Source organism: Nycticebus coucang, chromosome 22, assembly GCF_027406575.1.
Source record: "Nycticebus coucang isolate mNycCou1 chromosome 22, mNycCou1.pri, whole genome shotgun sequence".
NCBI lineage: Eukaryota > Metazoa > Chordata > Mammalia > Primates > Lorisidae > Nycticebus > Nycticebus coucang.
Window position 1 is genome coordinate 15,601,886 of NC_069801.1, and position 24,935 is coordinate 15,626,820.

A 24,935-nucleotide genomic window follows, 5' to 3' on the forward strand; every position below is an offset into this window, starting at 1 on the left:
TGGGGTCCAGGTGTAGAGACATCCTTGCACTCTAGGTCAAGGCAAGAGGGTCACTTGAGGTCAGAAGCTCGAGAACAGCCTGAGCAAGAGTGAGACCCCCATCATTATTAAAAAATAGAAAAAGTAGCCATTTTTATGGAGGGTGCCTGTATTCCCAACTACCTGGGAGGCTGAGGCAGAGTGACTGTTTGAGCCTGGGAGTCTGAGGTTGCTGTGAGCTAGACTCATGCCATAGCACTCTAGCCAGGGCATCAGAGTAAGACTCAGTCTCAAAAAAAAAACAAAGAGAGAGTGAGAGAGATTCAACCTGTATTTGAGACTGGGTCTCAAAAAGAGAGAGAGAGAGAGCGATTCAACCTGTATTAATGGGCAAAGAACTTGAGTTTTGCAAGATGAAAAAGTTTATGGAGATAGTGGTAATGTAAATGTACTTAATACCACTGAGTTGTACACTTAAGGATTATTAACGTGGTGCTATGATTTAGATGTTTGACTCCTCCAGATATCATGTTGAAATCTGGTCCCCAAATGTTGGAAGTGGGGACTAATGAAAGATGTCTAGGTCATAAGAGCAGATCCCTCCATGAATGGCTCGACATCATTGTCTTGGGAGTGAGTTCATGCTCTATTACTTCCCATGAGAATTGGTTGTTGAAAAGACCCTGGCACCTCGCTCGGCTCTCTCTTGGTTCCATACTCTCTCCCTTGACCTTCCGTCCTTAGTGGAAGTTTCCTGAGATGCCTCAACAGAAGCAGATATTGCCACTATGCTTCTTGTACAGCCAGCAGAACCATGAGTTAAATACATCTCCTCTTAAAAAAAAAAAAAATACATCCCCTCTTTCTAAATCATCAAACCCAAGTATTCCTTTATATAGCAATAAAGGATGAGACAAATGGTAAATTTTATGTTTTCTGTATTTTACCACAATTAAAAATATGTGTTTTGTTTTTTTTTTGGCCAGGGCTGGGTTTGAACCCACCACCTCTGGCATATGGGGCCGGCACCCTACCCCTTTGAGCCACAGGCACCGCCCTCAATTTAAAATATATTTAAAGGGCAGTGCCTGTGGCTCAAGGAGTAGGGCGCTGGCCCCATATACCAGAGGTGGTGGGTTCAAACTTGGCCCCGGCCAAAAACTAAAAAAATATATATATATTTAAAGTACCTATCACAATATTACCCTCTCACAAAAGTCTGTTATCAAACAAATTTGTTTCAAAGGCATTTATCCCTTTATCTAACTGCTTAGATTAAAATATATCTGTACATACATACTTACACACTCTTGTATCTTGTTAAATTTTATTTATTTTTTTAGAGACAGGATCTTGGTCTACAGCCCCGCATGGAATACATTGGCACAATAATAGCTCACTGCAACCTCAAACTCTTGAGCTCAAGCAATCTTCCTGCCTCAGACATCTCAGTATGCGGGACTACAGGTACCCACCACCATGCTTGGCTGGTGTTTCTTATTTTTTGTAGAGACAGAGGTTTTGCTACATTGTTCAGACTGCTCTCCAGCTTCTGGCCTCCAATGATTTTCTTGCCTGCTGCTTCCCAAAGTACTAAACTTACAGACATGAGCCTCCAAGCCCAACTAAAATTTAAACAATACTTGACAAAGTAGAATTGTCTGAACACTGCCAATTTGATATACTATATTCTATGAGAAACTCCTAAATGCTAAGAAGCTATACAAAACCTACCAAACAGATTTTTTTTGTTGTTGCTGAGACAGTGTCTCACTCTTGTCACCGTGGATGGATTATCAATGTCGTGAAGTCATAGTTCACAGGAACCTCAAACTCTTGAGCTCAAGGGATCCTATTGCCTCTGCCTCCCAAGCAGCTGGGACTACAGGTATCTGCCACAACACCTGGCTAATTTTTTTCTATTTTTAGTAGAGACAGGGTCTCGCTCTTGCTGAGGCTTGACTCGAATTCCTCAGCCCAAGCAATCCACCCACCTCATCCCCCTCAAAGTTCTAGGATTACAGCTGGGAGACCCTCCAATACAGATTTTAAAATCAACAATTACCAACCTGCACAAAACATGATACCTTTCCTAAATATCAACGAAGGGGGAAAAACAAGTTTATATTTCCATGGAAGGAAAGTAAGAAAGATCCAAGCAGAACATTTATTTTCCCATCTTACAAAGGAAGAGTTGAGAAAAGTATTTTCTTTCCTACATGTCAACCAGGGGTTTAATGACATACGGCTCCTAACTGCCAACCGCACAGGAACTAAGAAACTACTTTCTCTTTTTTCGAATCTGAATTTCTCCCACATGGAATAGATGAGCCTGCTTAAAGCCATTTTTTCTTTGTTCTATGAAATATGCCAAAACACTATGCTTCTTAACTTAGGTTTTCACGCCCAGATAATTTTAATAGAAATGGCCCATTTGCTATTTATCTAATGTGATAAATAAAGACAGGTATTTGATCACATATATCCAAGTAAAATTGTTGGATGTTCTTTAAAATGGTGTGAAGTCAGAAGATACACACTTTACTATTTCATTCTAAGTTAACACAAAATTCCAAATGATTGTATCAAATAACAAGTGCCAAACTAAAAATCTATAAAATATTTTAACAACAGTAGAATACTGAATGCACACACTTAAATCCTCTGATGTTTGGTTAATATTTTTGTGAAACATAGAATGAATAAATACAGTACAAATTGAAGGCATGAGTTTTCTCAATCGACCATTAGAAAATATGAATTTCCCACTTTATAGAGAATAAGAAGCACTGTAAATAATATAATTCTATAGATTAATACTGATAAAATTTTCCCACTTAGGTAAGCATTATTATGAACAGAATGCTGCCATTTATTTCTTCTTAATGAATCCAATTTCTCTTTCTCTCTTGAAATAATCTCAGACTCAAGTTTATATGCTGCATATGCTACACTTCAAAGAACAAGAACCCTGAAATTCCAAAAAGAATAAATCATGACTCACTGCTTCCTAGACAAATGAGCAGATTCTGATTATTATGCATGCTCAGACTTCCAAGTGCTCTTTCAGAGCCAAGTATATAAATAGGTACACAGCATAATAGTAATCAAATTTTGACACATTAAGACTCAATTACAGAACACAGCAGGCATAAACCTTCAGTACAAGATGAGTAAATCAAGAAAATCGAAGTAAAAATATTACTACTATAATTTAATATAAACATAAAATCCAGCAAATAAACAGCACTAACACTTCATTTCAAAAAAGTATTTGCCACAACCTCACAAAAAGGAAAAAAGTTCCTATATAAAAATATTAGCACATAAATATTTCTGTGATGGTTCTAAAGCACCCAAAATGCATATCTATTCAGAATATACAGTAAAATGAAATGGTGCAGAATTATTTTCTAGATAATGTAAAAGTTATCTTCTTCTCCTACCTTTTACTCAGATACCAAAACTTTCATCTTTACACTGAAAGAAGTCAAACAGTACTGGCTGATTATATAGTTAAAGTTATTTTAAAGGAAAGCACTCAATGATAGGTGTCCATTACGATTTTTCTATCTCATGATGTTAAATGTAGTATGAAAACAAACAAACAAAAAAATCCACAAGTTATTTTTAGATCAACACTGAGCTGGTCAAATAAATATTATGCCTGCTTTGTAATGTGACTCCCATAGTACTGACTCCACCAAGAATAAACAGACATCATGCACACTCAATCACATGAGATAGGTTCGAAAACAGCTGAGTCACCCACCAATAGTCTTTCACTTCCTGTTCCCAATAAAATTTCCACTGCAACATCAAGCTTCTCCTTCTATTCCTAATAATAAGTTACACTTTCTGAAAACTATCCCTCAGTGGCACCCACCAGTTTATGTTAAAACTTCACTAAGGCATCTATCTCATGGTTCTATCACTACTGCAACCAACAGAAGTTTCCAACAATACAAAAACAAAGACAAGCAAAAACAAAAGCTAATTAGGATGGCAAACTTCATCTCAATTAAGCCAGGTCTATTTGAAAATAACAAGTCTTCCCATCTGACCTATAAGTGAATGTAGTCTCACTATACTGTCCATGTAGCTTATACTTTTTTTTGGACACAACCAATGTACTTCCTAGATTTTCTTTGTAAAGCATCCCTAAATGACATGGTCAGTGTTCTTCTACCATGAATAACAAACCTCAAAACAAAATTCTGTTCAGTTTCTTTCCTTTAAAAATAGATTTAGTGTATCTGTGAAAAGCATTAGCCAGACAAAAACTTCTACTCAAACTGGAAGGAAATAAACACCCAAACAATACCTGATTTAAGATAAAGCAATCCAACAAGTTTGTGTGTTTTTAGTCTTTGTTTGCAGCATAAACCATTAGGTCACATATATAAAGATGACAGAGACGTGACTCGCGTGCAGACAATGACAACATCCCTAACAAACGTAAAAACAGTATGTAACAGAAAGTCCTGAGATGGGTGGAGCAAGATGGCGGCCGAGTAACAGCTTCCCTGCAACTGGGCACGGTGAGTCTGGGGAGATAAGACTCCAGGCATCTCTGGCTAGTGGGATCTGCCTATAATCATCCCTTTGAGGATACAGGAACTCAGCAAGGGACTTCTGTACCCCAAGAGGAAGACAAAAACAGTGGAAAACCGACAAGTGGTTGCGTGTGTTCGATGGACCTAATCCCGCCAGCAGCCGTAAGTACAAGCAGCAGTGAGACTGCAAACCGGAAAAGCCTTATCTGTGAAGGCTTTTATGTTTTTGGTGTTTTTGGACTTGGCACTCAGGTGAACTGCCTTGAGGAGAGCTTGAGCAGGAGTGTGGAGAACTCTGGGCACTGTCTAGGGACTGACAACCCAGACTGAGTCACTGAGCCAGACGGAGCTAATAGTGTTCGGCTGTGGGCCACAGGGAGCCATTGTGAGAGAACTGCCCTGGAAAGCTCCGACTTCAGGGTCGCAGAGCAAGGATTGAGCGGGAGCTGGTAATCTGGTGACTGAGCAGCCTAAACGTGGGGACTGAGCTGCCCTATAGCCTTAATCCTCAGGGGCAGTGTGAGACTGGTTTTGGCACACTGGAGCCTCGGGCTGTTGCCCTGGGTACAGTGCCGTGGCGTCACAGCTCATAGCAACCTCCAACTCCTGGGCTTGGCGCCGCCTGGACCTCCATAAGAGCTGTGCAGCGACCCCCAAACCACAACCCGTGCCTGCCAGGTCTCCGCATGCCCTGACAACGAACTGCGGGAGCCACGCAACCCTGCGTCGTCCCTCCTGTACCCTCCCTGCCTCCACACCAGCCCGCTCATCTAGCCAGGGACTCTGGTAGCCGCGTGACCTCCAGAGCCCTCCCTGCCTCTGCACAGAGCCCTTCTCATGGCCAGAGACTGCTGGAGCCTTGGACTCTCTGTGCCAAAGTCACTGGGTGCCAGGCACTCCCAGAACCATGCACACCACCTCCCACCCTGTTGCTGGATCCAGGTGTGTCACACTCCAGAGCTGCTTCCACAACCAGAACTCCCTGGCTGGGGCAGCCCCAGAGGAACTACACAGGGTCACTCCCTACAAAGATTCAGCAACAATAGAGTGATTCCACAGAGAAACCTCCCAACTCTGAGGACGGCCAGAGGCAAAGGTGAAAAACAATCATGAGGCAAAATCAACAGAAAAACTCTGGCAATATGAATAATCAGAGTAGATCAACTTCCCCAAGGATCAATGGGGCAGACACAGCACAAGATCCCATGCACAAATAGCTGAGATGTCAGAAATCGAATTCAGAATCTGGATAGCAAATAAGATCGAATTAGAATTCCAAGCAGTAACCCAAAAGATATCTCAAGAATTCAACGAATTCAAAGACCAAATGACCAAAGATTTTGACACATTGAGACAAGAAGCTGCAGCCCTCGAAGATCTGAGAAACACAGTAGAATCCCTCAGTAACAGAATGGAGCAAGCAGAAGAAAGGATTTCTGACATTGAAGACAAAGCTTTCGAACGCTCCCAAACTCTCAAAGAGGAAGAGAAATGGAGAGCAAAAACAGATCACTCTCTCAGAGAGCTCTGGGATAATTCGAAGAAAATCAATATCCGTCTTATAGGGATCCCTGAAAGCGACAAAGTGGCTTCACAAGGCACAGAGTCTCTTCTCCATGAGATTAGGAAAGAGAACTTTCCAGACATGCCAAGAGATTCTGAAATTCAGATAGCAGACAGTTTCAGAACTCCAGCACAACTCAACCCAAATAAGACATCCCCAATAAGACACATCATAATCAATGTCACTAAAGTTAATATGAAGGAGAAAATTCTGAAAGCTGCCAGACGAAAGAAAACCATCACCCACAAGGGCAAGAATATTAGAATAACTGCAGATCTCTCTGCTGAAACCTTTCAAGCTAGAAGAGGATGGTCATCGACTTTTAATCTCTTAAAACAAAATAACTTTCAACCCAGGATCCTGTACCCAGCTAAACTGAGTTTCATTTATGACGGAGAAATTAAATACTTTAATGACATTCACATGTTGAAGAAATTTGCCACAACTAAACCAGCTATCCAGAATATTCTCAGACCTACCCTTCATAAAGACCAGCATAATCCTCCACTACAAAAGTAAACCCACCCAGAAAATTTTGATCAAATTCCAACTTCCACAGTCGCAAAAGGATTAAAAATGTCCACCAGACTCTCGAAAGGCTTATCAATATTCTCAATTCATGTGAATGGTTTAAATTGTCCTCTAAAGAGGCACAGGTTGGCTGACTGAATACAAAAACTCAAGCCAGATATCTGCTGCATACAAGAATCGCATCTTACGTTAGAAGACAAATATAGACTCAAGGTGAAGGGATGGTCATCTACACTCAAGGCAAATGGAAAGCAGAAAAAAGCAGGTGTTGCAATCCTATTCGCAGACATAATAGGCTTTAAACCAACCAAAATAAGGAAAGATAAGATGATATCAATGTTGCTACCCTGACTTTCTGAGTCGTTTTCCTGTTGTATCTAAACTACGCTCTACGTATCAGCCTTGCCTGGCATATGAGTTTTAAAAAAAATTATAGAGCGGTGCCCGTGGCTCAGTGAGTAGGGCACCGGCCCCATATGCCGAGGGTGGTGGGTTCAAACCCAGCCCCAGCCAAACTGCAACAAAAAATAGCCGGGTGTTGTGGTGGGTGCCTGTAGTCCCAGCTACTTGGGAGGCTAAGGCAAGAGAATCGCATAAGTCCAAGAGTTAGAGGTTGCTGTGAGCCATGTGAAGTCATGGCACTCTACCTGAGGACGGTACAGTGAGACTCTGTCTCTACAAAAAAAATAAAAAATAAAAATAAAAATAAAATTATAAACAAAAATAAATCAGGCGGGCAGCGCCATGGCTCACTGAGTAGGGCACTGGCTCCCTATACCTGGGGTGGCAGGTTTGAACCCAGCCCCAGCCAAACTGCAACAACAACAACAACAAAAATAAATAAATAAATCAGGCCAGGCACAGTGGTTCATGCCTATAATTCCTAGCAGTCTGGGAGGCCAAGGTGGAAGGATTACTTGAGCTTAGGAGTTCAAGTTCTGTCTTACTCTGTTTGAGCAGGGTTCTAAGACAGAACAAGACCCTGTCTCTACTAAAAATAGAAACACCAGCCAGGTGTTGTGGCAGGCACCTGTAGTCTCAGCTACTCAGTAGGCTAAAGCAAGAGGGTCATTTAAACCCAAGGTTGCAGTGAGCTGTGGTGCCACAGTACCCTACTCAAGGCAATAGAGTGAGACTCTATCTCAAAAAAAGAAAAAGGAAAAGGAAATCATACGTAATAAGTCCAGTGAAAGTCAAACTAAAAAACCTTTAACAACATTAGGCAATAGTATTTCATGATATGGCTATCAGTAAGGTCTGGTTTTCAGCAATGATCAGTAAAGTATCATGAACTGATTTAAAGCTTTACGAAAAACTCTTGGTATTCTTCTGAGCAAAGTATCTAAAGAATGGAAGAAAAAGTATCGAAGGTACTCAGCCTACTATGAAACCAATTTATAGCTTTCATATGAAAGCTATAACCCAATTATAGTCCAAGAAGAAGGAGAAAGAGGAGAGGAAGGGGTGGGGGGAGGAAGGGTAGAGGGAGGAAGTGGTGGGACCACACCTACAGTGCATCTTACAAGGGTACAGGTGAAATTTACTAAGTGTAGAATATAAATGTCTTAACACAATAACTAAGAAAATGCCATGAAGGCTATGTTAACCAGTTTGATGAAAATATTTCAAATTGTATATAAAACCAGCACATTGTACCCCATGATTGCACTGATGTACACATCTATGATTTAATTTAAGAAAAAAAAAAAGAAAAGAAAAACTCTTAGAAACATAATAATGAAACATAATACTAGTAGGAAAGACAAAAATTCATTCCCTAGAATTAAATCTCAACTTTAAAAAAATATTAAATACTCCAAAGCTATGATAACAAAGGAAATGCAATAAATATTTTTTGAGCATCATCGTTTGCCAGGGTTTCTGCACCTATTATTTAATTTTCACAGCCTCCTGTGATGTAGGTATTATTTCCATTTAACAAATGGAAAAACTTCTACCTGGAAAGAGGTTTAACTTATCCAAGGTCTCACAATTATTAACTGGTAGAACTGGGATTCACAATTCTACAATTAGTAAGTGGCAGACCTAGGATTCTCTGTTTTTAAAAAGAAACTTCACTTTCTATAAAGCAGCCTTTATACCAGGCGTCCTCGCTTGAGGTTGCTGTGAGCTATGACACTACAGCACTCTACTGGGGGCGACAAAGTTCCCACATGGGAACATAATGAATTGGGCCTTTTCTGAATTTAGAGAAAGTAGCTTTCTTTAATAATGGAGAAGCCATTTCTGTCAGTAGCTAAAAGTACACCACAGTCTGTACTTCAGTAGGTTTTACAGTATTGATAATATATACCAATTTATATTGATGGTAAAACCTTATGGCCAGTCTGCAGGTTGCAAACATCTGACTGACATACAGCTTGAACTTAACGACTTACACTTATGAATGGGGGCTATTACAGGCAATAGGTAATGTACTTGTTCCAACTTACATATACATTCAATGTAAGACCAAATCCACAGAACCATCTCATTCATAAGCCAGGGACTACCTGTATCCTGACAGATGTTATGTAATCAACCCTTCTAATTCAAACAGAGTAAGAGCTTATTGGTTGTAAGTATTTTCTTCCACACAAATAGGTCTCCCTGGATTTAAGGCTCTAGTACCTTGGTTTCCAAGCTTTTTAAAGCAGCAAAACTCATTTCCCTATATATGACTGGTAGTACCCGACCCATAGTTGTCCTTTACTCTTTGATGAAATTTTCCAGAAGTAATCAGTTTTTGGTTGTTTGTTATGTGAATACTTGTCTAAACAGAGAAATTTTTTCTAGCTGGTATTGTTAATGTTCTTGTGCTATTCAGTAAAAGTTTATTTTATAGGTAAAAGCTTAACTGAAAAAGAGCCAGATACTATATTTGATACCCTTAGAGAGCTTATTCTGAGGGAAAAATCTAGGAAACTTTTTTTTTTCCTGTTCCTCATATAGCCTTCCTTTTTTAGGAAGTCTCATTTAGGCAGTAGGTATCAAAGGTACAGCTCCACAACTTTGTTCTCAGCACTAAGTGCACAATAAAATTACTTACACCCCATCCCAATTTAAAGAGACTCTCTGGAGAAAAGGACAAAGACTATCAGATGATTCTAATGGTAAGACAGAATTGAGAACCACTGATAATAACTCTTCCTCATTTCTGAGCAATGACATTGTATGGAGAAGGAAGACATGATGAACTTACCACCATTTCTGTTCTCTTTGTAATTGATTCAACATTTTAATGCTATGGCTTTTTGCCTTTCACTAGACAATAATGGATTCACACAACATCGTGGCTTTCACAATATACCTGGATGTGACAGGTTGCTTGTGTTCCCTCAATAGCAACTACACTATTCAAAACTTAGCTTTTACTTACACAGCATTAACAAACCAGTTCCTTCTCCAATCCCAGGACCAGCTGCCCAAGAATGTGGTCTGAAAGCACCAGTGTGCCAAAAGAGAAACATTCTTGCTTCGCTGAATTCCCAGGCAGCATAAGTATTCTTATGATGCCTGCGCTGCTGGCTCTGCCTCCAATGTCAGTGGCTGCTACTCCTAACTTTCTGTACTCTCTGCTGATAGCCACCACTATCATCTCTACTACTTTTCTGCCTCCATTTCCATAGCCTTCATGTACTCTCATTTCTTGTCAATTTCTTCTCCCATTTCTCATTTAAAACATCCTCAGCGGGCGGCGCCTGTGGCTCAGTCGGTAGGGCACCGGCCCCATATACCGGGGGTGGCGGGTTCAAACCCGGCCCCGGCCAAACTGCAACCAAAAAATAGCCGGGCATTGTGGCGGGCGCCTGTAGTCCCAGCTACTCAGGAGGCTGAGGCAAGAGAATCGCCTAAGCCCAGGAGTTGGAGGTTGCTGTGAGCTGTGTGAGGCCACGGCACTCTACCGAGGGCTATAAAGTGAAACTCTGTCTTTACAAAAATAAAAAATAAAAATCCTCAGCCAGAGTTCTCATTCCATTCGATTTGTCCCGCTAGACATAATTTTCACTCTAGGTACTGCTGCACCCCTGTTAAGAGCACTACCTTCTCCATTAATTCCCTGAATCCCAGATTTACATGTGTGGCTCTACATTTAAGAACTAGAAGTTTGAATCCTGTATAGATGAACTTTAATAAAACCCCATTTTGCACATTTACATTCTCCACAGTTGTTTCATGTTAAAAATTTAAACGTACTTTCAGAAAACTGAGTGATAATTGGTAGATGTAATCCCAGAATAATTTATGAAAGCATAATAGATCATCTAAAATGAACTTAAAATAAAATGATACGATGAATTACGACAAAGCAAGGAATTAACTGGCAGCAGTGTCCAACCTATGACCAGTGGGACACATGCTCATTATTTGATGACTATTTTGCTTATGTGTGGTGTCAGATATCCTGAAAAGTATGCATGGACTTTTTTTTTATGCTCACCAGCTTTCATTAATATTTGTATATTTAATGTTTGGCCCCAGACAACTCTTATTCTTCCAATGTGTGACAGAAAAGAAAAAAGGTTGGACACCCTTGTGAGAGTTGTTAGGTAGAGATTTGGACTTGTCTTTTTACCAATGGTGCTACCTAAAATGCCTGGAATAAATCATATCCCTCACAATCAACCTTCCCAATCTAAAAGATGGGAATAATCATATCCACCTTACATGGTTACTGTAATGACCCATTAAATACAGCAAAGTAATTGAAGAATGCTATGAAAACCCTAGCCTATAATCTGCCATCAAGGGATTATTCTCTGTATCTGTAACAGAATGCTAAGGGAACAAAAGATATCTTCAAATATGGTAATCTGATAACAGTGCACAATAAACACTAGTTCATCCTGTTATATTTGATGTTACACTGGGAGTGACAGTTTTTAATTAAAATTACTTCCAAACATTTCCAGAGTCAGATTCTTCTACCACTGTCCCTTTATCCACTCAACGGTTATTTTTGAGAGTAACTTGTCCATCTAATACCTACAGCATGAGATCTTCTTTTAGAACCTGTTACAGCAATAATTTCTGGTGCAGGGATGTCTTTTTCAAAGACTCTGGAGGAATGGCCACTGTTCAAGAAATCTGTATTCCTTAAGGCTTTTAGAGTTAAGTCAAACTGAGCAGAAGACAAAGATACGGTGATGGGTGCCATTTGTATACAATCAGCTTTTGGATAACTTTCATCTTTTCTATAAGTTATACACAGCTTTATAACCTTTCTTTCTATTACTCACTTCAACACTGTTCAACACTGGTTTTTTCCTCTTCTAGCTTTATTAATGGTGAAGTTAAAAGACAATCATTCTCAAAACCAAAGAGGAAATAGAGTAATGCCTTCTAGGTCCTTGATACTCATTATCTTTGCCTGTTGGACAGCCTCCAGTGCTTTGCTACTTCCCTCCCTTCTTAAATGTTGCCAAATGGTTATGTAAATAAGCCAGCTGGCTTCTGAGTCATCACTTCTGTATCCAAATTCTCCAAGTCCCAAGTGAACCTTTAAATGCTCTATGAACCCTTAACAGCCTTTGGAGGGCAGCACCTGTGGCTCAGTGAGAAGGGCGCCGGCCCCATATGCCGAGGGTGGCGGGTTCAAACCCAGCCCCGGCCAAACTGCAACAAAAAAATAGCCGGGCGTTGCGGTGGGCGCCTGTAGTCCCAGCTGCTCGGGAGGCTGAGGCAAGAGAATCGCTTAAGCCCAAGAGTTAGAGGTTGCTGTGAGCCGTGTGACGCCACGGCACTCTACCGAGGGCGGTACAGTGAGACTCTGTCTCTACAAAAAAAAAAAAAAAAAAAAAAAAAACAGCCTTTGGAATTTTTCAGTGACTTTCTGGACAAGGCAGCTGGACTTCCAGTGATTTTTCTCACCCAATGGAGCTGGTATTGGCAGCTTGCTCACATACTGATTTCTATCACCTGTCCTCTTGGTAATTCAAAACATTTTTCTCTAAGCCTTTTACAGGTTTCTAAAAGGGGAAAATTTCCAAGTGTATACAATGTAAAAAGCTAAGAAATCCAACAGTCTACACCATGTTCAGTGCAAAGAAGTCTGAATTACTTTAAGCAATTACATTCTCTGACCTGACTCCCTAAGATGGGAGAGAAACAACCCAATACTCTGAAAACACACAAGCCCAGGAATCTAGAACCTGCAAATCTCATGGCATGAGACAAATCAAGCTAGTATACCTCTGAGACTAATAGAAGAACATCAGACAAAATAAAAAAGATAGTTTGTGATTTTATAAAGCATACAGATATTCCATACTGAGCAACAAAGTACAATGGCAATATTAATTCTTTTTTTTATTATTTTGGATTAAAAGGAGGGTACATATATGGTTGTTACATTGTTTGCATTTGTAACTTGAAGTCCTACTTGTAGTTTTGTCCTTCACCCAGGAAATCTGCCATACATACACTGTACCAATTAGGTAGGAACTTACCAAACTGCCCTTCTTGCCTCCCCCCAATTTTTCTGACCTCTGGATTTGCAAATTAAGGTAACTTAGTACAACTTCTATGGAAAATAGTATGGAGATACCACAAAGAACCAAAGTAGACCTACCATTTGATCCAGCAATCCTACTACTGGATATCCACTCACAGGAAAAAAGTCATTTTTGCCAAAAAGACATACACACTCAAATGTTATATCTGCACAATTTAGAAGTACAAAGATGTGGAATCAACCCAAGTGCCCATCAATATATGGGTGGATTAATGAGATGTGGTTATTATGTATATGATAGAGTACTACTCAGCCATAAAAAAAAAATGGTAACAACCTGGATTAAACTGGAGACCATTCTTCTAAGGGAGGTATTGCAAAAATGAAAAAACACACACCAAATGTACTATCAAATTGGAACTAACTGATCAACACACTCATGTACATATATGATAGCAAAACTCAACAAAATCAAGCAAGTGGGAGGGGGCAAGAGAGCATAGGTAAGTAAATTCTTACCTATCAGATACAATGCACACTATCAAGATGATAAGCACACTTCTAACTTTGACTCAAACTTTACAAAAGCAATTCATATAATAAAAACATTTGTATCCCCCAAATATTCTGAATTTTAACAAAAGAATAATGATAAGGTACTGGCACATGAGGAAAAAATGCAAAAAATAAGAAAATAAAAGGTGACTTACTTCCTACATGTGAAGCATTTAGGAGATTTTACACACTGGCACCAAACTTCATTTCTAACGTTGGAGTACAAGATTATTTTTTTTGAGACAGAATCTTACTATATTGCCCTCAGTAGAGTGCCGTTGCATCATAGCAACCTCCAACTCTTGGGCTTAAGCAATTCTCTTGTCTCAGCCTCCCAAGTAGCTGGGACTACAGGCGCCTGCCGCAACGCCTGGCTAATTTTTGGTTGCAGTTGTCACTGTTTAGCAGGCCCGAGCCGGGCTCGAACCCGCCACCTTCAGTGTATGTGGCTGGTGCCCTACTCATTGAGCTGCAGGTGCCAAGCCACAAGATTATTTTTTAATTAAAATGAGTTTCAAGGTTAACTCATCAAAGCTTTAATAAATAACGCATTTTAAAATTCCTCTTCCAAGATGCCTGTCTCCAAACATTAGCCAAAACAAAGGGACAAAAATTACGTGTTTTTTCTCTCAGATCTAGGATTTCAAATTACCTTTTTTTTGTTTTTGGAGAGAAGGTCTTTTTCTGTCACCCCAGCTAGAGTGTCACTGTATCAGCCTAGCTCACTGTCACCTCAAACTCCTGAGACCAAGTGATTCTCCTGCTTCAGCCTCCCAAATAGCTGGGTTACAGGCATGCACCACAATGCCCAGCTAATTTTTCTATTTTTTGTACTGACAGGGCCTCCCAGAGTGCTAGGATTATAGGTGTGAGCCACACTGCCCAGCCCAAAGCACATTTTTAACTACCTGTGGAGTAAGTTATTAACCAAACGGTCTCAATTCTTATGGATATCTATATAAAAATTCTTGATACCTTAATTCCACTCATAAGCAATAATGCTTTCTTCTCCTATGCAGAAAAATGTCATGCTCTTTATGATACACATACGTAGTATACCTTTTAAATATATGTGAAGAGTCCTATCAAAATCCCAACAAATTTTGTAAAAATACACAAACCAATCCTAAAAGTCATATGGAACCAAAAGGGGCTCAAAACAATCCCAAAAGGGCAGCGCCTGTGGCTCAAAGGGGTAGAGCACCGGTCCCATATGCCGAAGGTGGCGGGTTCAAACCCAGCCCCGGCCAAAAAAAAAAAAAATCCCAAAAAAGAAGGGCAAAGTTGGAAGTCTCACCTTTTGATTTCAAAAGGCATTGCAAAACTACAGCAATCAAATCAATGTAGTACTGACACGAGACACAGGTATAGACCAACAGAAAAGAATAGAGCTCATAATATAAGGGGTGGGGTATGGGAATGAGGGAGCAGGAAGAGGTGCAGAGGGAGGAGGATGAAGGCTCATGGTGTATGGCACACCTCTTAGAGGCAGGACACAATTATAAGAGAGACTATATCTAACAAATGCAATAAGTGTGATCTAATTCTTTGTACCCTCAATGAATCCCAAACAACGGGGGGCGGGGGGCTGTGATGGGAGAAAACTAGATGAGTAAACCATAGGATGTACTGGGTATAGGGAGCACTTTAAATTAAAAAAAAAAAAAAAAGATTCATCAGTTTATAGGACGTATCTAGGTTTTACAGCAATCTATCTTAGAATTTGTGGAAAATGTTAATAGCTGAAAGTAAGCAGAAAGCAAAGGGCTCCACTTGACACAGTGTTAAGGGTGAGGGGGCCTGGTCCTCACAGCATGGCTGAAGCAAGTAGTTTGAGAAAAAAAGAAAGCTTTTTCCTTTTGTTTCCTGTTTGTGCCCCCATCAAGTTCAGCCAATTTAATAAAAGGATAATTACTGTTTAACATTAAAAAAAATAGAGCTCAGAAAAAAACCTTCACATAAGTGGTCAAATGATTTTTGACAAAGGCATCAAGATTACTCAGTGGGGAATAGACAGTCTTTTCAATAAATGGTGCTGGGAAAACTAGATATCCATATGCCAAAAAAACAGAAGCTGCGTGGTGCCTGTGGGCTCAGTGAGTAGGGCGCCAGCCCCATATACAGAGGGTGGCAGGTTCGAACCTGGCCCTGGCCAAACTGCAATAAAAAAATAGCCAGGCATTGTGGCAGAGGCCTGTAGTCCCAGCTACTCAAGAGGCTGACGCAAGAGAATTGCCTAAGCCCAAGAGCTGGAGGTTGCTGTGAGTTGTAACACCACAGCACTATACCAACAGTGACAAAGTGAGAATCTGTCTCAAAAAAAAAAAAGAAGCTGGGCCCTTGCCTTAAACCTCAGACAACAATTAAATCAAAATAAATTACCCAAATATAAGGGCTAAAAGTATAAAGCTTAGAAGGAAACACAGAAGAAAAATTTCAGAACATTATATTCAGCAATGGTTTCTTATATACAATAGCCAAAGCATACGTACCAAAAGAAAAAATCTGAGAAATTAGACTTTGTCAAAATTGAAAACTTTTCAGCAAATACTATAAATAGAGTGAAAAGGCAAACGGTGAGATGAAAAAAAATAGTTGCACATCATTTACCTGATAAGGAATTGATGCCCAGAATATATAAAGAACTCCTATAACTCAAGGTCAAAAAAATACATAATCGGGCGGCGCCTGTGGCTCAGTGAGTAGGGCACCGGCCCCATATGCCGAGGGTGGCGGGTTCAAACCCAGCCCTGGCCAAACTGCAACAAAAAAAATAGCCGGGCGTTGTGGCGGGCGCCTGTAGTCCCAGCTGCTTGGGAGGCTGAGGCAAGAGAATCGCGTAAGCCCAAGAGTTAGAGGTTGCTGTGAGCCGTGTGACGCCACGGCACTCTACCCGAGGGCGGTACAGTGAGACTCTGTCTCTACAAAAAAAAAAAATAAAAATACATAATCTAATAAAAATAGCCAAAGGGCTTTGAATAGACATTTTTCCAAAAATCTCATCAAAATGGCCAAAGGGCTGTGAATAGACATTTTTCAAAAAAAGATAATACAAATGGAGCGGCCGCCTGTGGCTCAAAGGGGTAGGGCACCAGCCCCATATGCCAGAGGTGACAGGTTCAACCCCAGCCTGGGCCAAAAACTGCAAAAAGAAAGATACACAAATGGTCCATAAGCACCTGAAAAGATGCTGCACATTACTAATCATTCATGACATTAAAATGTTTTACACACACAGAGGCATATGAATTTGCTTACACCACCATCAAGTTGGCTATTATCAAAAGGAGGATATTATGAATGAAAGCAGCCAAGGGTTGGCAAGTTCAAAGCTGGAGGTGTTGTAAGGGAAGTTAGTTACTATATACATGTAAAAGCTCTTGATTCCTTGTATTAAAACATATAAAGCTAAAAAAAAAAAAAAAAAACATATAAAGCTAAGAGAGTGCAGGGAAAACCCTTGAAGAAATCGGTCTGGGCGAGTATTTCATGAGGAGGACCCTCCGGGCAATTGAAGCAGTTTCAAAAATACACTACTGGGACTTGATCAAACTAAAAAGCTTCTGTACAGCCAAGAACACTACAGTAAATAAAGCAAGCAGACACCCCTCAGAATGGGAAAAGATATTTGCAGGTTATGTCTCTGACAAATGTTTAATAACCAGAATCCACAGAGAACTCAAACGTATAAGCAAGAAAAGAACAAGTGATCCCATCGCAGGCTGGGCAAGGGACTTGAAGAGAAACTTCTCTGAATAAGACAGGCGCGCGGCCTATAGACATATGTAAAAATACTCATCATCTTTAATTATCAGAGAAATGCAAATCAAAACTACCTTGAGATACCATCTAACTCCAGTAAGATTAGCCCAAATCACAAAATCCCAAGACCAGAGATGTTGGCGTGGATGTGGAGAAAAGGAAACACTTCTACACTGCTGGTGGGAATGCAAATTAATACATTCCTTTTGGAAAGATGTTTGGAGAACACTTAGAGATCTAAAAATAGATCTGCCATTCAATCCTATAATTCCTCTACTAGGTATATACACAGAAGACCAAAAATCACATTATAACAAAGATATTTGTACCACAATGTTTACTGCAGCCCAATTCATAATTGCTAAGTCATGGAAAAACCCCAAGTGCCCATCGATCCACGAATGGATTAATAAATTGTGGTATATGTATACCATGGAATATTATGCAACCTTAAAGAAAGATGGAGACTTTGCCTCTTTCATGTTTACATGGATAGAGCTGGAACATATTCTTTTTAGTAAAGTATCTCAAGAATGGAAGAAAAAGTATCCAATGTACTCAGCCCTACTATGAAACTAACTTATGGCTTTCATATGAAAGCTATAACCCAGTTATAACCTAAGAATATGGGGAAGAGGGAGAGGGAGGGGAGGGAGGGGGAGGGAGGGGAGGATGGGTGGAGAGACAGTGATTGGTGGGATTACACCTACGGTGCATCTTACAAGAGTACATGTGAAATTTAGTAAATGTAGACTATAAATGTCTTAACACAACAACTAAGAAAACGCCAGGAAGGCTATGTTAAAATAAGTGTTATGAAAATGTGTCAAACTGTTTATAAAACCAGTGTATGGTGCCCCATGATCACATTAATGTACACAGCTATGATTTAATAATAAAAAAAGCCACTGAATTATATACTTTAAATTGGTGGATAATATGTGAATTAAATGTGAATAAAGCTAAAAAAAACAAAATAAAATAAAACATATAAAGCTCACGTTTGCAATCAACACCATCAGAACAAGAAGCATAACAAATATGTACGACTTAAAACATACAATCCCTAAATTATGAAATGACAGTACCCCACTGAAATCATTAGTTTATTTCCAACTTTCTGTATCTGCTAATATATATGCTTTTATGAATACATATTATCCTCTGAGTAACATTTTCTTCACGTCCTACAACTTCAGATATAAAACCATCTGTCATTCATTTAGAAAGATTACTAGGCCGGGTGTGGTGGCTCATGCCTGTAATCCTAGCACTCTGGGAAGCTGAAGCAGGTGGACTGCTTGAGCTCACCAGTTGGAGAACAGCGAGAGCAAAAGCAAGACCTTGTCTCTACTAAAAATAGAAAAACTGAGGCAAGAAGATCGTTTGAGCCCAAGTTGAAGGTTGCTGTGAGCTATGACACCACAGCATTCTACCCAGGGCGGCAGCTTGAGACTCTGTCTCCAAAACAAAAAACAAAAAACAAAACAACAACAACAAAAAAAATTACTACTTATTTTCAGGTTTTTTTTTTTTTTTTTTTGTAGAGACAGAGTCTCACTGTACCGCCCTCGGGTAGAGTGCCGTGGTGTTACACGGCTCACAGCAACCTCTAACTCTTGGGCTTATGCGATTCTCTTGCCTCAGCCTCCCGAGCTGGGACTACAGGCGCCCGCCACAACGCCCGGCTATTTTTTGTTGCAGTTTGGCCAGGGCTGGGTTTGAACCCGCCACCCTCGGCATATGGGGCCAGCGCCCTACTCACTGAGCCACAGTTTTTATTTTATCAAATTTCTAAATAAATGGATTTTGGTATTCTTTTGCTGTTAAGCTCTAATTCTACAGAACTATTTTCAGAAAATAATATAAATACGTTGGGCAGAGGGACTCATCCCTGTAATCCTAGCACTTTAAAGGTGCCAACAACAGGAGGATCTCTTGAGGACAAGAGTTCTAGACCAGCCTGAGCAAGGTAATGGGGCCCTGTCTCTATAAAAAACAGAAAAATTAACTAGGCATGATGGCACACGCTTGTAGTTGCAGCTACTTGGAAAGCTGAGACAGAAGGATCACTTGAGCCCAGGAACTGAAGGCTACAGTGAGCTTTGATTAACTCTGCATTCCAGCCAGGTCAACAGTACAGAAATATGTCTCAAAGAAAGAAAAAAAGGGGGAGTGGGGAGAATCTAAATATGATTGAGGCCAGGCATGGTGGCTTGCGCTGGTAGCACTCTACTCTGAGAATCTGAGGTGAGTGGACTGCTTTAGGTCAGGAGTTCAAGACCAGCTTGAGCAAGAGTGAGTAAGACCCCCATCTCCACCAAAAACAGAAATATTAGTTGGGCATGGTAGTGTATGTCTGCAGTCCCAGGTACCAGGGAAGCTGAGGCAAAGAGGATCTCTTAAGCCCAAGAGTTGGAAGCTGCTGTGAGCTAGGATGCCCCTGCACTCTATCCTGAGCCAACAGAGTAAGACTCTTGTCTCACAAAAATACAAATATATATGATTGGAAATTTAGTCTAATATGTGATAAATTTTCTAAATGTTCCATGAGTTGTTGGTGGGAGCATTGTCTTAGTTCAATGACAAGTTATTAAAACAAATTTACTAATTATGTCATTGACAGAATTTTTTTTAAATCTTTGTTAAATGTGTATAAAACTATTTCATATACAGAATGGTCATAGAGTTCATGTGCAATTTAAAACTGCACACGATTTTGAATTGCACATGAACTTTATGGCCACTCTGTATAATGTCCTTGTGCTAATATAAAACCAGTTTATTATTTGTCACTTATCTTTATCAGGAGGTGGCTAACAATGCACCTTGGCAAGTTTTTGCAAGACTAGCTACAAAGATGGTTACACATGTAAAGGGTTGTTCAAAAAAAAGAAGACAACTATGCAAAGGACCCATAAAGCTTAAAATATTTAACAGTAGTACTGTTTGGCCCTTTACAGCTAAAGTTAGCTGACTATCAAAGATTGGCAATTTTTTACCTATAAAGGTTCAGACAATAAATATTTTAAGCACTAAAATGAGTTTCCACTCCAAATCTATGGGAAGTAAGTGTGAAATTTCAAAGAGGTAACTATCAAGGGAAAAGCTGGCAGAGGTTTTTTAAAACCTGTTAAAATAGATGAGAGGCAGCCAGAGACACCAAGAAGAATCTCCTCAAATGTATCCAGTAAAAATGGCTCTTTAAATATAAAAGATACAAAGTCCTAAACCTTTTCCTGACACATTTAGATAAAAACAAACATCATCAACAAAATACTGAGCCTACACCAAAGCAGTTAAAGGTATGCTTACATGAGTCACAGTTTGGTACTTACAAAATTTTCTGAAAGTGCTTAATTAATTTTTAAATTATGTCTAGCCTGGTGAAATCACCAAACAGAATCTAAAACTTTTAAGATGAATAGTCTCAAAAATAACTGCGCTTGATTACTGTTCTTGCAGTTAACACTTAAAACCATACAAAAACATTTTTAATCACTGGAATAAGTTACAAGACTGTATAAAAGATGAAACACAAATATTTGGTGAAGTTCTACTTTATAAATATGGTGGCAATTGTTCTTGTCCATAAAAACAGAAAAAAATGACAGAAGAGCTAGAATTCTCTAATCTAGTATCACCAAATTAAATCTCAAAAATTAGGAAGAACTTACCAGTGTTCTTCAGCACATCACAGATATAAATGATCTGATTATTTATAGGCCTTCATAACTTTTATGTTAATGACATTTGCAAAGGCATTTTAATTTAAAGTTTTTAATGACTATTTGTTGAAGAAATTTTCAAGAAGTAAATTTTTAAGAACTTAGATACACTGTCCAAAAAAAAGGGGAGGATGTGGTACTAAGGGAGACAAAACAATCAAGTACTTACTGGTGGGAATGCAAACTAATAACGTTCCTTTTGGAAAGATGTTTGGAGAACACTTAGAGATCTAAAAATAGACCTGCCCTTCGATCCCACAATTCCTCTACTAAGTATATATCCAGAAGACCAAAATCACATTATAACAAAGATGTATGTACCACCAGAATGTTTATTGCAGCCCAATTCATAATTGCTAAGTCATGGAAGAAGCCCAAGCGCCCATCGACCCATGAATGGATCAATAAATTGTATTATATGTACACCATAAAATATTATGCACCATGGAATATTATGCAGATGGAGACTTTACCTCTTACATGTTTACATGGATGGAGCTGGAACATACTCTTCTTAGCAAAGAATCTTAAGAATGAAAGAAAAAATCTTAACAGTGGAGTACCGGTGTACTCAGTCTTAACTATGAAACCAATTTATAGCTTTCATATGAAAGCTATAACCCAATTATAGCCCAAGAAGACAGGGGAAGGGGAGAGGGAGGGGAGGGGAGGGGGAGGACGGGTGAAGGAAGGATAATCAGTGGTACCACACCTACGGTGCAGCTTACAAGGATACATGTGAAAGTTACTAGGTGTAGAATATAAATGTCTTAACACAATAACTAAGAAAATGCTGTGAAGGTTATATTAACCAGTTTGATGAAAACAATTCAAATTGTATATAAAACCAGGACATTGTACCCCATGACTGCATTAATGTACACAGCTATGATTTAATTAAAAAAAAAAAAGAGTACCCAATAAACAATAATTACCTGCTCCCCACCCCCCAAAATTATAATCAAGTACTGCAAGATGTCCGAGCCCAAGCCCATACCAAGTCCCCCATGTGCCGTGACAGCTTCCAAATATCGCTCAAAGACTGCCTTAGATGGCAGAAATGTGTGTATGTCAGGTGGAAAAATGGAGTATCAAAACTATACATTTTGCTTTATTTTCTTTACTTTCTAAAGGAAATCCAATACTTAAATACTACAACAATGAAATGTGATTTTTTTTTTTACATTTTTTTTTTTTTTTTTTAAACAGAGTCTCACCCTCTTGCCCCAAGCTAGAGTGCCAGGGCATAATAGCTCATAGCAATCTCAAACTCCTGGGTTCAGGTGATTCTTCTGCCTCAGCCAAGAGCTGGGATTATAGGTGCCCACCATGATGCCCAGCTCATTTTCCTATTTTTAGTAGAGATGGAGGTCTCCCTCTTGTTCGGGCTGGTCTCAAACTCCTGACATCAAGGGATCCACCCACTTTGGCCTCCGGGAGTGCTAAGATTATAGGCATGAGCCACCACACCTGGCCAAAATGTGACTTTTTTTTTTTTAAACAACACTTTGTTAGGAAGGTTGCTTTTCAGAGTTACCACATTCAGAATTTATTTTCTTCACAAAAGACATAAAAAGCATAAAAAAGTGCATGCAGTAAGCAAAATCACTACTTGTCTTCATCTTAATAATAAAGAAAAAGCAGCTTACAAGGGTGGTATGATCCATCAATGAATTTACAAGGCAACCCAGAGCTTCTCCTTAGTAAAACAGACCACTGAAGTGAAGTTTGAAGTTAGAAAAGCAAAAATATTTTGGGGACCAGGAGTCATTTAAAGATCATCCTTATAAATGATAAAAATTATACTCTTAAAATAAATATCAGGATCAATCACTAATCCTCCTGCTTATTATTTTCAGAGATAACAAAGAGTTTAGTGCATCATATATCTTCACATTTCAGTTCATACAATGAACTGAGACTAACTATAATAGGATCTCTATAATATGGGACCTATATAGGGTGGCCCTGTATAATAGAATCTTTCAGAAAAAAAAGAGGAACCAGGAAGCAGAAAACAAACATCAATCTGGTTCTATGGTATTATCCAAGCATAGCTTCTCATTGATTATTTTGAATAAAGCTCCTAGAACTGAAAAGTCCAGACAGTGACACCAAAAGGAAAATAAAAGGAGCTAGGTGTTGAACCTGGTAACCAGTGCCAGATGACTCTGTTCTGTAAATGCCAATTTTAGGAAAATTAAGTTAAAGCATATTTGCATTACCAATTAAGCAGTAAGAAGAAATCAGTTTTTTTTGTTTTTACTTAAATTGACAAGTGATTTAAAGTAATTCAAATAATTTTTGTTTTTTTTTTAAAGACACAGAATGAACAAATTTGGGTAAAGCTAGTCTCAAAAACCCACGGAGATCTTATAGGCAATTTAAAGCTCATCTACCAAAAACCTTTAATTTACAAAAAAAGAAAACTGGGTATTAATGGGAACTTCTACAAGCCTGAATTTTCAAACACTACTCGGTGGGGGTGGGACTCTAAATGTCCTCTATGGGAAGGATTTACTTTGAAATCTTCCCCCAAAAGATACTTTTTAAAATTCCAAATTATGAACCATTCCCAGAATAAGAACATTCAGGGTTTAGAAATTGATTGTTGCACTGCTGCCATTTCATGGCAATGAAAAGAATCCACACCTAAAAAGACTGTGTCTCACCAATTTACCATAGTTTGAAAAGTCTTTGACTTTTGAATAAGCAAAATCTCCAGGGAGAGGGGGACTAGAAAGAATCACAACTCTTGAAACAAAGAAAAACGCACATAAGCTTTAAAACTTGGTGCATACACACGTGTGGGTGAGCACATATATGTGTAAAATCCTATGTTAAAGGGAAAGAAGCAGGTGGTAAGTTTGTCACTAATAATGTAAAGAAAGAGGAGGTCAGGACTAATTTTCTATATTTTCTCTCTTTAATGTTTTAAAGCTATGAAATTTATTTTTCCTTAGCTTAGTTTCTTTCTTAGACCCTAATAGAATGTGTTAGTGTCAAACACTGAGTCACAGACATAGATGGCTACTTTGGATAAAATGATTTAATTCACAGAAGAAAGGGAGTTCTAACACATAAAAAAGACATGTGGCTAAAAGCATAGCTTCTTGGACCTTATCTGACCTGAATCTAATAGTTTTGGGCACAAAAACAAAACATTACTGCTAAGAGAAAATAAACAAGCATGGGCTCCACTTTTACTCTAAAATCAGTATAGATAAAGACATGGACAATGCCTCAAACACTTGGGAATAACTTCTGAGTTTCACAATAATATAAGACAGTTAACCAAAACAGAAGAATTAGCAGCAAGGATGTATGCACGTGCACATACATATAAATCTTAAGGAGAATCAAGTTTGACAAGCATGAAAATCTTAACGCCTCTTATTAAACTGAGAAATTCTGTTGAGGCAAGATGTTACAAAATCATCATAACCACCCTCTTCAAGGGTAGCAGAATTCTCATTCTCCTCTATATAACAGATGAAGAAACCAAGTTCTAGACATATTGTTCACTCAATATCATATAACCAGAAAGCAACAAAGTCAACCCTAAAACCTAAGTCTGCATGCCCATTAACCTTTCTCCTTTAGATTGAAGGCTCTGATTTCCATTATGATCTGTGAACTTGTTGGAATGCAGAGAGATGAGTAAGAAAATTTCTTTCCAAAAGAAATACCATGGTCTCAATATTCCTTCCCTAGGAATCTCACTCATCAAGTAACTAGTAAAGACTAACCAAGGAGAAGAGAAGATACTAAAGTGATCACCATTGTCAGACTTTTCATTTTTCCTC

At 39.1% G+C, this 24,935-nt stretch overlaps 1 protein-coding gene across 23 annotated transcripts in view; it reads right to left on the reverse strand.

Moving 5' to 3' along the window:
• The window catches only part of EIF4G3 (eukaryotic translation initiation factor 4 gamma 3), a 353,942-nt gene that overhangs the window by 229,029 nt on the left and 99,978 nt on the right, over positions 1 to 24,935 (reverse strand). The window contains exon 1 of one of the 23 annotated variants that reach the window (XM_053577413.1): positions 3,426 to 3,548. The exons of the other annotated variants lie outside the window; for them this stretch is intronic. The gene's annotated coding sequence lies outside the window, so the exon portion shown is untranslated. Of the gene's footprint in view, positions 1 to 3,425; positions 3,549 to 24,935 lie in introns of those variants that run through there. 23 annotated transcript variants of the gene reach the window in all.